This window comes from Lissotriton helveticus, chromosome 10 (genome assembly GCF_964261635.1).
Source record: "Lissotriton helveticus chromosome 10, aLisHel1.1, whole genome shotgun sequence".
In the NCBI taxonomy this organism is placed as follows: domain Eukaryota; kingdom Metazoa; phylum Chordata; class Amphibia; order Caudata; family Salamandridae; genus Lissotriton; species Lissotriton helveticus.
In genome coordinates this window covers 200,052,128-200,071,501 of record NC_136071.1, presented here as the reverse complement: position 1 = coordinate 200,071,501, position 19,374 = coordinate 200,052,128, and the positions used below count along the sequence as shown (strand labels likewise).

The 19,374-nt window shown below is 44.3% G+C and overlaps 1 protein-coding gene across 1 annotated transcript in view; it reads right to left on the bottom strand.

Moving 5' to 3' along the window:
* POLR3E (RNA polymerase III subunit E) overlaps positions 1-18,755 on the bottom strand; it is a 214,166-nt gene extending 195,411 nt beyond the window's left edge. Inside the window, exon 1 of the mRNA XM_078665125.1 lies at positions 18,607-18,755. The gene's annotated coding sequence lies outside the window, so the exon portion shown is untranslated. The remainder of the gene's footprint in view (positions 1-18,606) is intronic.
* Positions 18,756-19,374: the final 619 nt, after the last annotated feature.

The following is a 19,374-nucleotide window of genomic DNA, read 5'->3' as shown; positions in this document are numbered from 1 at the left end:
GTACGTGGTCTTCAAATAGGTGTGGAGCCCGAAGCTTCGGGGGTTGGAGATGGGCATGTCCACGTTTGTTGAAATAGTCGATCAATGGTTGCCAAATTTTAGTAAATATGGTGTCACAAAGCTGTAATCATGCAGTGAGTAACTCCATGGCCATGATATGCCATAGGCGAGTGAAGCAAAGAGTCACTGGAGGCCCTTCGGCCTTCTTCCAATATAATGCTATGATTTGTTTATGATTTGTTTAGCAGCGCCGAGCATGTGCAGGCTTAGATGCCAATCCCTACGTGTCATGGCAAGTAAGTTCAGCAGGTAGGGAGGATCCGGGAAACATTTTGTGCATCTTGTGGAGCGTGTAGTACCATTGCGTCATGACCTTGTATGCAGTTTCTCGCTGAGAAATGCTACAAAAGACCCTTGGGATGTCGCACCACAAGTGGTCCCATTGTGAAGTCTATAGATGTGTCGGCTTGCCATCGTGACTGATGGGTGTGGGGGGTAACCCGGGGCGTACTGGAGCACCTGGTATGTGCGAGAAATCTGGCCCCTGGAAACCTCGAAAGAGCGCAACAGCCGTTCAAAGGGAGTAAAAGGACAAGTAGCCGCATGTATGGAGGATGGCGACTGTACCCAGTGCCGGAGTTGGAGATATTGGAACCTGGCTCCCCCTGGGAGGAGAAAATCCTCTTTACATTTTTCAAAGGATTTGAATACGTCCCCCTGAAAAAGGTCACGGAGTGTCCGGCATCCCCCCACGGACCAGGCTGAGAAGGCGCATGAATGCAGGGGAGGTGGGAAGTGTGGGTTGTGAATTATAGGTGCATGAAGGGAAGGAAAGGAGGTAAGACTCCTGGACAGTGCTAGCTTGTCCCAAATATCCAGCACGGTTTTTGCTGGGATGGCCATCTGGGTACTGCGAGGCCGAGCCTCCTGCAAGAGCCAGGCGAGATCCTATATGGGTCTGCAGGCCACTAGCCTATCCATGTGAAACCAAACCTTCTCGCTTTCCCATGCAGTCCATTCCGATATCAATCGAAGGTGGAAGGCCCAGTAGTATTCTATCAAATTAGTGCAAGCCAACCCCCCCGTCCCGGAGTATTTTATTGGAAAAGCGTGGCCAATGTCCTCCTCATATGAAGTTGGTAGGTTTGCGCTGGAGATTCTGGATCGGACGCTGCAGTATAGGCGTGGGCAGGGTTTAAAATAAACATAGAATTTTTCAGAGCACCGACATTTTGACCGCGTTCAGACGGCCCAGCCATTAAAGAGGGAGAGATTTCCACATTCACTGCCTTTTTACAGTCTTGCTTGCGACCACGAGTTGAGGATGGGGGGGGGGTCAATTTGAGACCTGGGTACCAAATGGCGTGAGATACCCATTGATGCGAAACCAGGGATTTAAGTGCAGGGAGCTTCGAGTCAGGGATCGTAAGATTCAAGGCCCAGGATTTGGCATGGTTGATTTACCCTACTGCCTTTCAACGTTTATTCCTTGCCATCTCGTGTCCAGCCTGACAAATCACAATATTTTTTATTTTCTCAGTAGATTTAATTTCTAAAAGGTATATCATTAAATAAAGACATATGTGAGGTACTCGGCATTGTAATCTCAAAGTCTGATACAATATATACACACATACATCCCACCAACACACATCATATCACAACTCACCACTACATTCCACACCATGCCAGTGCCCTAACGTCACTACACTAAGCACAACTTGCACACAAACTTTACGGTACTAAACACAGCAGCTACATTGCTCTACAACATACTTTAAAAACATTGTCAATATATCTGGCTAAACACTTATAAGGTCCCAAAGGTGAGACCTATTGGCTATGCCAGTGCTTGTTTATCTGTGTCCCTCATTCAGTCACCCTGCCAGCGCACCCACCCTCAAGCCTTTCCTCCCTTTTGTTCCCTGCTTATGTGATGCACACTGCCACGGTTCTGCGCTACACAGCACTCCAGAGATTCCAGAGGAGAGACTTGCCCGGCTCCATGGCACGGATTTCAATGGTCGCTGAAGGATGAAAGGCTGAGACAACTGATGAACGCCTGAGCTGTTCAAGAAGCTGCACTGATCTGCAAGTTACATTAAGACCTCTGCAGTAGAGGCACTAACCCACCGAGTTAGCTTACCAGATTTGCGCAGGAGTGCGCCAAATAGTTTCACACATTACAGTCTGCCAAGGACCCCATATGTCGAAATACGATTCCGACGCCACGCTTTTTAATTATGAAAATACCTTTTGAGAGAGCATGTTTGGGGAGGGGAAGCTGGGCCCGAGGTGAGCCCAGGCATGGGGATTATCCCCGGGATTATAGCAGCCTGGCCTCATTAGGGCATAGGGGCCTCTGGCAGTTAAAGCCCGGCCCAGGAGATGTATACAGCGAGCAGAGCGCCTGCAACAACTGGCAGGGCCGGCTTTGAACAGCTGGCTTAACATTACGATATAAGAGATTCTCAACCAATACGAAAATACGAGTTTTTTCCTCCCTGTGTTGGTCATATTGAAGCTCATACTTCTTGCGCTCCCGCTAACCGGGCTCACGCCGCACATCAGTATTTAAGCTCCTGAAATAAACGGAACGCTTGCTGTGTGAATTAATGCGTTAGAGTGGAGCTTTTCATCTACTTTTCTAAACCGAGTATGTACACCTTAAGAAAGATCCCATTCATTCACGCTTTTATGAACACCCACCTTTTAACCTTCCCCAAATGTCCCCAGAACAGGTCTCCACTTCCTAGCACCTAGCGATGGATTAGTCTGCTGCAAGGAACTTTAAAAGATTCTCTAGCAAATCAAACCACAACTTTACAACACACAAATATATTACACACTACGCAATTCGACCCCACAAAATTCCACAACTAACAATTCCAAACAAACCGCATAATGCCACTACAAATAACATACACCCACTCCATTACAAACAAAAATAACAGTCATTAAAAATACCAAACTCCAAGTTAAACAAATGCGAGACAGATTGCATTACAAATGCTTGTTGAAAGAGCTGCCAGGTGGGGACGCAACACACAGGCCTAGTTGGGTTACTTCAAAGGGTTAATATCAACTCTGTAACTAGAATGTTTACAACCAAAGCATGACAAAACTTTTTGTTACAACACTTGAACTTCACTCATCATAATATCAAACTGGTCAAAGGCCAGTAGCATAATTATGCAAGCATTATTTAGGGCAAAATGTGACTTGTGATTTCATTTCTTATGGCAAAATGTATCATGATTTTCATGTCGATTAATTCTGAGGTTGGATAAACAGAAGTTACTTATTTTAGGATGCTTTGCCATCAAATGCGAATTTGCATGTGTTTTTTTAAAAGGGCGTTTTCAAGTATTTTAGCAAGGACTGCTCAAATAACTATCATAACGCTATCAAAGTTATATGGAACACATATGGACGACGGCTGATACTATTCGGATTGGCACTGCAATCAATGAAAGATCATTAAGTTATTATTTGGCATTACTTAGCTGTCGTGAGGGCTTCCACCTTATTGGTGTAAGGCATACTATAGCAACAGGGTGTCTCATTGTCGTTAATTGGCTGGTTTTCAGGCAGCCACCTGTGATTCTGGGTGTTAACAAATGGAAAAATTAAAACTTGGGTCATTTCGATTCTCCCAAAACCTGCTTCTCTAGAAAAACTACAATACCACAATAAAACTTTGAGTAAGCTATTGAAAAAAAAAAATCTGTCCACAAAAAAATACTGTACGTTTCATAAACAAAACAAGTTACATGTGGCAACTATAGATAATAAAAATACAATGTGCAACTGGTATAGTGCATTTCGGAAGGAAACAAACAAATTCTCAGCGATGATAGATGTAATGTGTGTGACTCTTAGCAAGAGTTTACACCCTAAAAGGGTTTTAAGTGGGCGGGGTCCCACCGGTGCTCGGCACCGGCAGTTCTAAAAAGCAGGTGCTGAAACGGGTCCCTATCGGGCTCTCATTTTTGCCCTCAACCTCGAAGGAAAAACAAAACAACAACAAAAAACTTAACTGCAGCAGTACCACTTCACTGCCTGTGATTTAACTTCAAAGAGACGTGTTATAGTTTTTTCACAGTATCATTTCACAACGGAAACATTTTCAATATTATGTGCAACGAAGACTTAGTTGTTGCTTATTTATCTTATGCAACTAACAGCCATTGACAAAGCCAATAGTTCTGGCTTGTTGCAGGTGTAATTTTACTTGTAAAACATATCTCGATGCAATGACAGAAGCGGTAAAATATCAGTCGGGAGCACACTACGCTAAGCACAGATTTTTAGCTTAAGTGTTTTTAAGTCACACCCTTAATTACATCAGCTATGCCCCTTTGAGAGACCCCCCCCCTGTTTTTTCATCCCACTTAAAACCCTGCACCATAGAATCTAGGTATAAAGCAGCATAGGTCACTACACAAACATACATAACATCCTACGATTTGCTTCCTGAAATTCTCTTCCGAAGCGGTACAAAGGCTAAACATACCTGTGTTCCAGCGAACGAATGAGTAAAAGCAATGGCAAAGTCAATATACCAGGCTATAATTGCATTTATATAGCGCTTACTATCCCTGACGAGGCTGTGAACTGTGATGTTTGAGTGTACTGTTCAGTTGTAAAATAGTGCCTTACATTTCAACAGAACAATTCTTGGAGGCAGAATGATATACTAAAAAGCAGGAGTTAAAAATATTTTTTCTTAAAGTGGGGGTCAAAGCCTACAATAGGTAGATTTTAAATTATTGGAAACAGTGTGCAATGTAGGCAGCTCTGCGGTCAAGAAATGTCTAGCAAGCATTGGCAAGGTCAATAAGCCTCAGCAGTGAAATTTACTGGCTTTGCTAATGATTTTTTTAGGTCTCGCTTGAGACGTCACAGATGCTGCTGCTTGCATGTATATTTTGTTAACTTAAAAGGGTCATGGAGCCCACCCATGATTAACCATTGGTTGGTTTAATCATCACTCATTTCCTCACTTCTCCTTGGTCATTTTCCCTTCAATATAGCGTGGACCAAGTACTGATTGTTTCATAACGGGTGTCCTTCCGCTGGTCGCTCGCGAATGGACGTACTTTTTTTCCCCAATGCCTCCCACTCAGTTTTGTTGTTGCAGTCATCCCTGTCCACATTGGTCGTTGCCGCTCACCACTTGTTTTTAAACAGTCATTTTCCGTGGCCACAAAAAATTCATATTACTGGTAATGCGCATTGCTGTAGTGCGTCATGTTACTACAGTAACCAATGCAGCAGTACTTTAGTTGCACAAAAAGTGTGAAAAACACCAAGTTGTGTCTCTGAATGCAGGAGTATTTAGTACCGAAAAGAAACCTGCCCATTCCAAAGTTTGTGAAATGCTGTAATTTTTTTTAGGGGGGTGGGGGGGGGGGGGGGGGCGAGCGTTTAGAACTTCACCAAAACTAACCTGGGTTGCTGCAGAATGGCATTGCACAAACTCACAATCTAAAATCAGGAATCAATTACAAAGTATGCGTCTCATTGGGCACAGCCCCACACAATGCAACCGTTCTCTTGTTGACCGATAAACCATATATAGTCTTCAAATTAGTTTTTTAGGTCTCGCCTGCATTGCAGCGCATGAGCTGTTTCGCATTGGCGAGATCTATAGTTGTTGCTTTTCTCTCCAGCTTCTTTGGAAGAGGGGTCGGCGTCCGCCCAGTCTCCTTTAGGCCTAGCCCACCCGTCATCTGTTGCTCGCGAGTCAAGACAGGAGTTGTGCACCTGCCTGGACGGGAAACAGATTTCTGGTAGCGGCCCTGCCCACCCTTCTTCTGTTGCTTGTGCGTTGTGTCCTTGAAAACACACTTCGTCGCATCTTGAAAAGGTGCCTTTGTGTTCGCTGATCTGCGCCTGAGGGACGCCTGCAACGCAACCCTCTCCGGCGCACCTGACCGAGTGAGGATGCCCCCCTGATGCAATGGGTGCTCTGGGTGCTCGGACCTGGCCAAACCAGTTTCCGTTCAGCAGCATCAGTGCCTCGGGGCTGCGGAGCTCTGCGCCAGCCAGATCCAGGCGAAAGGTAAGTAGGGGAGGGGGGCTTCATTTGTGTTTCTCTCTCTGCACCACAAGGGGCCCTTTAAGAGGAGCTGCACTGATCTCCCTTCAGCAGGTCTTGCACGTGGAGAGGGCTCTATGAGTAGCACCACAAGTTATTTAAAAGCAGCACTGTGTGCTTGTGCGATGTCCCTGATACTGCTCATGCTATAGAGACACAAAACATGCTCTCGGTACCCATAGCGCTCCATTTATCCCTTTAAGCAATTGCCCATTTCATGAAGAGCTTTGTTTGCGTGCAGCGTTGGGAGCCGACTAGCTCTTCACAATCCACCGCTATGTGGCATCCTGGATATTTGGGCATCTATCAAAATCGGGAGCTTTTGCTCAGGGGTGAATTGTTGTCCTTTCCCTTTGCCACTGTTGTATATACTTCACACTGGGCTTTAAACAACACATTACATTCATCAATCCAATCATTCATACAATATACATACAGTTGTACATGTAACACACATACTTTTTTTTAATGGATTTATAGTTTTCAATTTACATCTCTCAGTGAAGCATAACCAAACATTGTCACAGTGAATCAGTACAACATCATATGAACCCACTCCCTCCATGGCCAACACACATGATATAATTCAGGAAATGTGTAATGTCATCACAAAGCATAGGTCCTAGGATAAGTATCACTTGACACTTACCTGAACAGTTGATGTATTGACAGACAAGTGAACAAACTGTGTCCCGGGCACTTATATTGCCTAGTTTCCTACAACAGTGCCACACAATTACACTCTACTGAATGCAACATACACTCCAAACAATACCACTCAGTGCCACATAATTACACGCCACACAATTACACTCTACTGAATACAACATACACTTCACACAATACCACTCAGTGCCACATCATTACACGCCACATAAGTACACTGCACTCAATGCAACATACACTCCAAATACCACTTAGTGCCACATAATTACACTGCACTCAATGGAACATACACTCCAAATAACATTTAAGTATTAATTATTAAAAAAATTAAAAGCCATTGTTATTTGTAATATCACTACATCTAAGTCACGTAAATACAACACATTGCTTTACAAATGCTATAGGTGTCACATTTGAGAAAGCTTTGTCATTTACAATGCCAATAGTTTTAACTATTAATTTCGCTATTTTCAAAACTAACACAAATAAAAAAATTGTCATTTACAATACCAATGGCTCAAACTTTCCTAATGCGAGACCTATTGCATTGCAAATGCTTGTTCTATTCTCCTACAATAATTTTATGTGGACACACAAACGAAATATACAGCCCGATGCAAAAACACGGAAAAACAATTAACCAGTTCAAAATGAGTACAGTACTATTTTGCACAAATGCTTAAATCCAATAATTACCAAAGGATAGCAAACACGCTAACGCTTTAGATTTTCAAAAACAAATCCTTTAATATAAAAAAAGTTAAACATGCTGACTTAACCAGTGCCTGGTCTCTTTGTACCCAGTACTTAACTCCTCTCTAGCAAATTTTCAACCCCTAGAGGGGATTTGAGTGTAGAGGTCCCTCGAGTCTTATTATTGGTCCATCCTGACCTTTCAAACCTTTAGCTGCTGACTGCGAAGTGCAACACAAAGGCAGTGTTTTGCATGCATGACTGTTCATTGAAGTGCTTACCCTGGAACACATACACTCCCACAAAGGAAAAGAAAAACATAGTTCCCTGCATGCAAGCAACATCAGAAGTAGAGGAATACAGGTCAACAAATCAGAAAACTGGAAAGTCTGAATGCTCATCGACAGGAAAAACAAGTGCAGGGAGAAAAGTCATCAATAGGAGAAAACTGAGATAGACTAACAAAGCAGTACAACCATTAGCAAGGGGCTGACCAAGATATATACATCTATATGTATCACACACAGCTAAAGCATCCCTAGGCGAGACCCAAAAGGAGGAACGCTGCAACGGCCTCGCATGAGGATATACTTTGAGTACCAATCATTATCTTTTTATTTACGTACACTAATACCTGCACCATTCAGATGCTTTGTAGAAAATTATCACATTTATGACTAAAAAAAGAAAAGCAATAGGTAACAGGGCAAGGGATTAATAATTTTCTAAAAACAACTGGTAGCATACAAGGGCAGGGTCAAGGACTAATTCTAAGGCAGGACCTGGAGGACAAGGATTATGCCTTCTTTCTTCGTATTATTCAAATAGCAGCCATTAACTGTAACTCAATAACAACCAAACTTCATTTTCCATAAACCCCAGGAAAAAGAAGTTGACAACAAAACAAGTCTCTGTCCAATCAGGAGCCGTCGGCCTCATCATAAGGGAATTGTCCATGGTCGCTCTTCCTTCGCTGCTAGCTGCTGCGTACATATGAGTGTCGGGAATTCGGTCCCCTTTTTACTCTTTATTTGTATAATGTGCTTACCATGTTTAGTAGTAAATATAGTTTCGATTGCACCTGCCAGCCTGGAGCTTTACACCCTATGGGATAGGAGCAAGGCCTCACATGAGGCTACCGGTCCTACAGTAATTGAGCCCGTTTTTTCTGGGGGCCAAACCCCCACCCCTCATCCGCAGGAGCCCACTACCCATTCAGACCCCTCGTGACTGGGCGGAACCCAGTCCTACCCCCCTCAAACGGTTCTCCTACGGGCTCTGATGGGGATTCCAATCACGACCAATCTTGGAGACTCTTGTCCCAACCTTCAGCGGGGTCTAGGCATTCCGAAGGGAGCAGCTGACTCTCAGTCAGACCTATTAGACCCCAGGACCTCATGCTTCAGCACTCCTCTGAGTGGACCCCTGCTACAAAGTGGCTAAATATGTAGCTGGCAGGCTCTGTAAGGCTCTTGATCAAGAGGTCAGGAACTGTCTTGGGGCAGAGTAATGCCATCCGTCTTTGAAGTGGAAAATGGCTGTCACATCTGAGATAGATGCTCGCAAGGCCACTTTCCTAGTCTTATACGTTATGGACCCTAAGAAGGGTATCGAGCGCTCCTGGCGGTAGTGCCAGGACAAGTTCCTGGACATCACAGGCCCACTCCTAAAAATATTTGACATGGCGGAGGACACCAAAGCATCCAGGGCCTTTATTACCCCAAAGGACCTGTCCAGCTGGGCCCAACGGCCCATTATATTTCTATGGAGCGCAAACTGGGCCATCTCTACGGAGAAGTGCATGTCTATGTTAATTAAAAATCGACACCAAGCTAAAGAAGTTGACCTCCCTCCGCCAGATAGCCAGGGTGGTAGGCCTGTTCTTATCCTCAAATCAGGTCATTTATCCGGGACCCGTACAATTTCGAGCCCTTCAGCAGTTAAAGAACTTGCACCTCCGGCTTGGTCTCAAGTACTCCTAGTGCGTTCCCCTTTCAGACGAGGCCAAGGAGGATCTCCTGTGGTGGCTCTCCCACATGAAGGCGTGGAATGGCTGTGTCATTTTGAGATGACAACCAGGTCTTGTGATCGAGTTCAATGTCAGCTGCTCAGGTTGGGTCAGCTCACTGTAGGGAATTTTCTACCAGAGGCCGCAGAACAGTCCTTACACAAACTGCCTGGAGCTGATGGCGGACTCCTTCACAGACAAATTTTGGACCAAGGACCACGTGCAATCTTGTGTCCTGATGAAGATGGACATTGTAGCGGCAGTCTGTTATATCAACCATCTGGGAGGCATATCAACCATCTGGGAGGCACACAGTCCAAAGCCCTTTTGGACCAGGCCAAGAACTTTTGGGAATACTGTCTGAAACACCATGTCTCAGTGACGGCGGACCACCTTCTGGGTTCGGCCAGCCAGGTGGCAGATTGGCAATCTCGCCATCTGCAAAATTCAAGCCAGTGGAAGCTTCTTCCGCTAATGTTGCAGGCCCTCTCCTCCCTTTGGGATCCATTCATGATCGGCCTACCATCAACTTCCCAGGTACTTCAGCTGCAGGCCGGATCCGGGAGAAGTAGCGACTGATGCCATTCTCTGGGTTTGGTTGGCAGAGCAGGATTATGCCTCCCCCCCCCCCGATTTGCCATGATCATGCGACTGACTAATCAGGTGCGCAGGCAGACCTGGTGGTGAATACCCCGGCATGGAAGTCACATGTCTGGTTTCCAGTTCTGCTGATACTTTCTTCAGCTTCTCCGATCCGTCTAAACCAGCATCCTCATCTCCTGAGCGATCCCTCCAGGAATCTTCACCCAATGGCGACGAACAGTAGCCTCCAGCTCATGGCGTGGAGGATTACAGGTCATGATGGCAAGTCCCGGGCATATCGCGAGATGCAGTGCTCTTCCTCGCTAAAGCCTGGGCTGATGGTACTGTCAAGAGGTATCAGTCAGCCTGGTCTCGCTGGACGTGTTGGTGTCTCCAACGGAGTCTGGATCTCATGGGGGCAGATGTTGTGCACATCCTAAATTTCCTGGCTGCTTTGGCTGCGGAGGGTCTACTCTAGCTTATAGGTCTGTCAATACTTTGCGACTGGTAATCTCCACGGGTCAAGCTGTGATTGCGGGTCTTCCAGTGGGAGAACATCCTCTAGTTAAGAAATTGCTTTGTGGCATTAGTCTGTCGCTTCCTCCGGAACCGAGATACCCTTTGGGATGTGAATAAGGTTTTGAATCTCTAGTCTGCTTGGCCAAGCAATAGATACCTTTCCAGGAAGCAGCTGTTGGCCAAACTGGCCTATCTTTTGTGTCTGATCTCCTGCAGGAGAGTGTCAGACGTACAGGCTTTAGACATTTCCTGAAAGATCCTTTACTCCGGAGGGAGTCACTTATGTTACTAGACGCATCAAATGTCACTCCTGAGTGATCTTGAACCCAGCCTTTCCAGCAGTGCCCAATTTGTGCGTTTTCAGATGCATCACAGCTTATGAAGCGATGATGGCGGAGCTGTGTCCCCACGGGGAGACAGCTTTTGATTGCTTGGAGGAAAAATGCATTTTACTCCCTCAATGCAATGAAAGCAACACAGAACATCCCCTAGGGTCTCAAACTCACAACATCTCTCCGCCCCACGCTCAAAGTGAAAGCTATCATCTCAATCTATAAAAATTACAACATCCTTATCCAAGCAGCAGACAATGACCTACAAGCATTTGACTCGCTTTTTTTGTGACCTAAAAAGGCAAGTACCCGTCTCAATCTCCATCACCTACCCATCATCTTAAACCTACTAACTCCGACCGAGGAACTACACCCAACAACAACCGTCGCCTGCAGTACACTCAGCCCCACGATACCCTTCAACCAACCGCTATCTCAGCACGAGGAGAAACTACTCAACAATGGGAGGTAGGTTAGGACCTAAGTAACATCCCTCGTACCCCAATTTTTACCCTAAACCCACTGACTCCGAACAAAGAACTACACCCAATGACATTCGTAGCCCTGCAGGCTACACAGCCCCACAGAAATCCCATCGGACCCTCCTACAAAAAGGTTGCTCAGCCAGAGGAGCAACAACAGGAAGTGGATTAGTGACCAGGAAACACACCCAAGATAAAGAGCAGGTGATAGAAATAATCATGCAAACAAGTCACAAAAACAGGCATACACAGTGATATTATGTGTCAAAGCCAAGCACACATATTCCCTGCAAACCAAATCAACAACAACTTGCAACGACTCAGGGAAGACATAGAATGGGACAAAAAGGTCAACACACTTCTACTCATCCTAGAGAAGAGGTACATGCCCACTATCAAGTATACTGACTCTCCTTCTAGCAGAAAACGTATCTACAACAGAAGACTTACAACTCCCTGAGACAACAGGCTTCACCGGCCAAGAAGAACTAACAATCACCTCTGAGAAGAAGAGAGAACCACCCTGCTAATATTCTATCAGAGTGCACCGAAAATCCAACTTGACACAATATCTATCATCCCGATCGTCAAGACAGTTTACTTCAAAAACCATAGACACAACCCACTACAAGTCAAATCACAACAACCTGATCCCAATCACAATGAACATAATACCACCCCAGTAACTAAAAAAACAGTAATAAACGTGAAATGCATGCTGCACAATTGCAGATCAGCTACAGAACATGCAATGGATATAGCAGGTGTGATCTTAGCGCATGATCTGGACATGCTCTCTCTTACTGAAACATGGCTCAACCCAACAGCAGCCCCAGTCCCGGACCTTCTCATTCCACTGGACTTTGCCATCCTACGTCTAGAGCACATAGTAAAGCAGGGAGTAGGTCTCGCCATAACTTACAGACACTCCCTAACCGTAAACACACTCTCGCTAGAAGATCCATCATCGTTTGAACTCTTGGGAGCTGAAATCAAGTTTGAAAAGAAACTGCTAATGAAAACACTCCTTGTACACCGGGAAACATCCTTTACGACGCAACTTTTACCACGCAGTGCCTTTACAACGCAGGTTTTTCAACGCAAGTCATTACAACAACTTGCGCTGGGGGGCGCTCTAGGATAGGTAATAGTTTAATTTACTATCCAACACCTTACCTACTATCCACGGGGACTGGAGTTGGAATAGTAAATTAAACTATTCACTATCCAGCACCCCCCAACGCAAGTCGTTGTAACGACTTGCGTTGAAAAACCTGCGTTGTAAAAGCATGCGTTGTAACAACGTACATCCTTGTACACCATCCACGGGGTAACAACATAGTCTTTCTGGAGAAACTTATAGAAATTATCACAATCAATGCCTCCTCACTATCTAATGTAATTGTATTAAGAGATTTCAACCTTCACTGGAACAATGGCAAAAAACCCACAATGGCTGCACTCAGTAACCTGCTCTGTGACCTCAACATGATTCAAGTATTCAATGGGACAACATCCAAAGGTGCCACACTGGACCTCATTCATCATCGCTAAACTAGATCAGCAAACATGGTAGACATCACCCCAACAGACTGGTAAGACCACCATTAATTTCTTTTAAAAATATCTACACCCCAAAAAAAAAAAAAAGCAAGGGACAAACGAGAAGGGATAAAGGATTACAGCTGCGTAGTCAGAACAGAATTAGTGGGGCTATGCCAAAACACCTTGGATGGACAAAACATTGGTTCAAGAACTGATGCACCTCTACAACAGCAGTATGCCCAACACAGTTCAGAAGGGTTCTCCATCACGTCTAAAAAGGCAAAGTAAAAAAACTTCAGTACTGTAGTTCAACCCATATATAAACAATGAAAGAAGAAAACGAAGACACCTGGAACGACTTTTGATGAAGGATCCAAACACTGCACACTCGAACAGGTGAGAATGCAAAGAATCTCATACAAAAAGACTATCTTGAATGGCGAAACAGCCGCGATCAGATATCAACTAGACAGAGCCAAGGAAACTGACATAAAACAATAACCAGGAAAACTTGAAGAAGAAACCCACAATTACAAACAACTTGGACACCTGTAAAGCCTTCTCTGCTTTCTTTAACCCCTCAGCTGCAGGGTGTTTTCCCCCCGCTGTGCGGGGGGGGGGGGGGGGGAGCTGCACGCAGCGCCGCTGTGGTGTGCTGTGCTGTTGACTAGCTCGGCTCGTCATGAGGCACAGCGGAGCTTCCCTCGTGACGAGCTGAGCTCGTCACACCACACCTGTTTTTCGAACGTTCAGCACAGCGGGGTAATTATCCCCGCGTGCGAACGTTCCAACGGCTGTGACGAGTTCAGCTCGTCATGAAGGCAGCTCAACCGTCCCTCATGACGAGCTGAGCTCGTCAACAGCACACAAGGGGTTAAAGATAAAACCGCAACCATATGCAACTCTATTTTAAGCCAAGCTAGTACACAACCTAGTGAGTCCATCAAACCCACTCTTCCAGCACACGGCAAGAATACTCACCAATACAATGCAACGGTCCTAAATAAAAATTAAATGGAGCCTTTTGGAACTGTTTCAGATTTCTGTCTGAGAGGGAAATCTAGAGAACCATTCAGACACTGGAACACACCACACAATAAGACGATCTCACTCCCTCCCACCTACTGAAAGAGATTCTCCAGTCCATTACTCCCTTATGGACGAAAATCGTAAATGCATCTCTCCAACAAGGGTCCCTCCTAGAATGCCTTAGGATGGGCCAAGTATCTCCCCTGCTGAAAAAACAGGAACTGACCAGAAAGACAAACAACTTCCGACCAGTATCCAGTCTGCCTTGCCTGGCTAAATTGGTAGAAATATGTGACCATGATCAGCTATGCGAACACAACAATTTCGAACTGCCAGATAAACACCTATCATCCTTCAGGCCTGGGAACAACACTGAGGTCGCCATTCTAAACGTCCTAGAGGACATACAAACTTTACTAGACCAATATTAAACCTATCTCCTAATACGTCAAGAGCTATCAGCGGTGTTCAACATGTCAGCCACAAAAGCCTTAGACCCATTCTGAATTCAGGAGTTTCTCTATCAGGAATCAAACTTAACTGGTTCACCTCCTTCTTGCAAAACCGACAACAGACTCAAAATAGGCACAACCCTATCTGATGTAGCAGACACCGACTAGGGCATTCCACAAGGATCTAAAATCCCACCAACGCTCTTAAATCTAGACATGGAACCACTCACTGTAATTCTTCAACAATCAAAAATCTCATACCACATGTATGCTGAGAATACTCCGCTCTACATCAAACTCTCCTCCCAAGAGGATATCTGGAGACTGGATAACTCCCAAAGGAAAACACAGAACTACCCGACACCCCACTATCTAAAACTAAACCTGCTGAAAACCGAATGTATTCTTTTCTCCCCACCCCTTAAATCCCCAAAACTGCTACATCTGTCTCTTAGCATCAACCATATGAGACTCCGTAAAATTACTACGCATCACAGTAGACTCAAATATAAGCATGCAGGCTCACATACAAGATGCTACCAGAAGTGCATATCTAAATCTGCACTTTCTAAGGAAACTAAAACTCTTCACAACACCAGGAATCCTAAAAACAGTGGGTCAATCTCTAGTGCTCTCAAACCTGGACCATGGTAATGTCACACTCTAGGTCTACCTAAAGCCAGCCTAGCCCCAATGAAAGCGACAATAAATGCAGCAGCAAGACTTAACAGGCAGACGTCACTACGAATGCATCTCTCCATCACTCAGAGGCCCCAACTGGCTTGCAGTTGAAGCGAAGATCCAACTGAAGGTTGCATGCATAACAGACAACGCCCTTCACAATTCTGGTCCTAAACACATAGCGAATAGGATCAAGCTTTCAGGAGGTGGAAGGGATTCTAGAAGTGCTAAAAATCGCTCACACTTGAAACACTAAAATTCAAATAAGCCAGATTGTTACCGGATCTGCCCCAAAAATCTAGGGAGCTCCCTAGCACTCAAGCTTTTTAAGAAGGAAGTCAAAACTGTACTACTTAAAAGACATGTTGTAAAATAAGAACTATTTTGAAACTTCTCACCTTATTGGACATTGTATCCTATTGTGTTATACCTTGCTCTTCGAATTATATGTACAGCGTATCTTAAGTTACAGGTGTTCTTTCTGCACTGCAACCCTTATCAGCTCTCTAGCTAAATGCTCCGATGCCGTGATGGTCATGTTCACGCTTTATAAAACACAATAAATAAAACAAAATAAAATAGTATTGCGACAGGTGAGTAAGTAATAGATGCTAGGACCCCCATTATCCATTTACACTGGTATTTTAGCAAAAGACGCTACATACATTTAAGCGTGGTATGGATGCAATGTTCTGATGTGACAACCGTGCAGTTACAGTGACAGTTATAAAGCACAAGAGGCAAAGGAGCTCTCAACAGCTAATGGTCTGGAGACAAGAAAATAACTTAATTCTGTGACTCAAGGAGTCCCCCATATGTAACAACACACAGTCCAAACAATAAAATATATGGAGGTTTCATTCTCAAGAGTAATTTAAAGGGGTCTTTACCGTGACAAAGTCAGGATCATTTAAGCTGTAGCAATTCCAGTCGGAAGGTCATGTAGTTACATAAAATGGAGAGAAGAGATTTAGGTCTACACATGAGACCCCATTGAAGAATTTAAGGACGGAAAAAAACAAAACAGTAAAATAGTTTGCAAAATCGAAGAACTGATGTACTAAATCAAAGCACTCTCAAGATAGAGGGAACTTATATGAACATTAACTCCTGACAAAGCAGAGGAAAATCTCAGAACAGACTAGATGTACCGTACAGTGAGATGGAAAGGAATCATCCCTCCAGTAGTAATTCACATTCTGTTGCTTCTAGTCTGTATACAAGTTTTGATTTTCATATTATCCTCACACAAAGGATTCTGATTTTATCCAGACATTGATTACTCATTTTCTGAAAGAATGATAGTCTCCGAGACTGATGCTCCATAGCACCTCATGTGGGTGGCTCTGTAAAAAAGTCAATGTGTTCTTCCAAGTGTAAAAGCACAGAAATCTCTGAACACGAGGAAAAAGAGTTATGAATGCATCTGCAATTCAGCATAAGTCCCACAGTTCCAGCAGGTGGGTCGCACTTTATACAACAAATTCTTACAGCAAGTTATCTAGTCACAGCACCAGGAAACCGCTTGGTGTACATGCGCTTTATAAGCACTTTTAACATAACACACAGCTGTTAATTGTGAGGACATACCGAGCACTGGCTGACAACCCTCAACCTTTGCCCCAAGGTAATGTACAACATATGACTCTCGTCATAGTGCAGGTTCCAAAAACACTACTTAGGAAAAGTCGCTGTGTAACAAACCATCAAAACAATGGCCACAAATTACTACCACCGTAAGTCACTGCTTTGAGATTATGAAACCATGCACCCATGGGAAGGCAGTGTGCCCCTCAAAAGAAAAAACACACTGAAGAAGCAGAGGTGTCAAGCCTACCACACATAAAAGCACCAGCATAGAGCAAGCACCTGGTATGAGAAGCATGAGGCCATGTATTCCACACCATTAAGTAAAGGAAATGAAAGATCAATCCCATCCTAATGTATACAGAAACACACACAGCTACATTTATACCATTCCTTTTGGCACCAGGTGGAGCCAAAGCAGTATTGGTACCACCGAAGTCAGTCTTATTATTTATTACAGGACAGAAACAACAGACACTAATTATTTTTTAAATGTGTTAAGTAGTTGCCAAATTGAACGTTTGGAACCACTGGTGGATCAAACTAAAAACTGAGGAACTATAATCCCTCTAGGCATCAGGTACCAAGGAAAAGGTGCTTGCAGATATATGTACCTGGTTTTGCCAATAAAGTGTCATCAGTCCGTGGCAGAACAGCTCCATGCGATTACATTGTGGGCATTAGTCACTTAGATCAGTGATTCTTAACCTTTTGACCTCTGTGGAACCCCCACGTAAGCATAAATGAAACTGGGGATCCCCACCACTGAATCATTATTGGAATCCGGGAACTACCGCAGAGTCATTACTGGAAGCCAGGGACCCCGGCCTAAGCATTATCGATTAGTTGAATTGCAAAAAAATAAACAACAATTACAGAAGCAAGCATGCGTCAAACAAATACACAATTATAATATTGTATCCACAAACAAATATATATATTTTTTTTAATCTGAATGTTAATGGGCTGGCTAGCACTTTTTAAAATTCAATTGACACCAATCATTGTCAATACTATACTCTGTTTGATGTGCTCTCTCAAATTAATCTAGGAATAGGTTTGCAGACTTGCAGGAGCAAAGGTTAAGAACCAGTGACTTAGATTATTTTTTGGCTATTAACCTTGCTGTGATTTGAGCAAACTCCCTTGATTTGTAGAGCTTTTTATTTCACCTCGGGACATTTTATCAGGTATTTGTAATTTAATCTTGGATAATATCATCAAATATGAAACTACAAGGCCTGGCACATGAAATACTATTGGACCACAAAGACAGGACTGGCAGGCAAGTGTCACACATGACATGAGGCCACATAAACAGAGCACTCAGGTTCCCCAAGTAGTTCATGCAGTCAAGGATTTTACGTTCCGTTCCGGAATCGTTTATACCATTATAAATTAGGACACCAAATCCCAGAATGCACAGCTCAGCCTTGGACGGGCTGAACTACTGACGTGTGCCCCTCAGTAACATGAGAGCGCTGCTCCAGAGAGATGAAATATCCTACTAGTGAAATACACTTTTACTGGGAGAGAGAGTACGACGTTGATATGTATGTTAACTGACACCCTATCAACACTTCATTTACTCTTCTACGTAACCAGATGTAAAATGAATGCTAATTAATTCAGTAAAGGAAAAAACATTTCAATAACTACGAAGTAGGTATAACAACCACAGCATTTTAAGAAGCCACGCTGTCAGAAAAACACACCTTAAAACAATGTAAACTGTTTCTGCCTTTGACCTGTCGCTCTAATACGAGTTTTTTTAAAGCATAAACTCAAAGGTGTGGGGAACCGGTGAACACGTGGAATGGACAGTCGCCTGTCGCCAACATCCACATGATGTAATAACCAGCAAGACTGGAAAAGACCGAGACAACCCACCCACAGCTGGAAGCACGGCCCCGAAAGTGGGCCTTACCTGAAGCCTTCCGACAAGATATTTAACAAAACATGCGATTTCCTCTGCTTTGCTTTCGAATCCAATCGACTTCAATCTATGAGACTTAAGTCACTTCATTAAGTGAAGGTAGGGAAAGGCAATGGGAACGCTAGTTTATACTGATTGACAGCCTAAGGGGCGGTAGTGGGCGGGACTGCATGGCGGCGCACTGTTTCGTAGGTTGTATGATTGGCTGGACACAAATGACCCGCCCCGGAAAAGCCGGCTCATCCCTCCCCGGAAGAAGCTACCAGTGCTGTCCCGGAACAGAACGTGCCAACAATGACTGTACAGCCGTAGGTGGGCCGTCGTTCCAGGAAGAACACATGTCAGATTAATAATATATCTGCTGCTTGTCTATCATGGCGAAAGAGTTGCGCAGGCAAATAATCTCGAGGAAGTCACAAGGCCCTCTGCCTACAGCAGAAAGTCGAGTTCATCGGTCGCATACGGTGCTGTATCGCTAGGAGCGGAATGGTCCGAGAAACTATGACAAGGGCAGTGCCAGCAAACGAGCCGGTCTTTTGTTGGAGATAAGGAAGTTCCAATAGCTGACAAAATGGCCAGACCAACCCCATCTACAGGAGGCTGCAATTAAACTACCTCGATCCAAATTCCTGACTCTTTCCTTCTCCTATAGGGACTGGTGAGTCTAAATTGGTCTGAGCCGGAGGTAGTAGGCGCTACTCCTTTTGCTTCCAAATGTAGGTCTCATAACCGGAAACCTACTAAAATACAGGAGAGTTG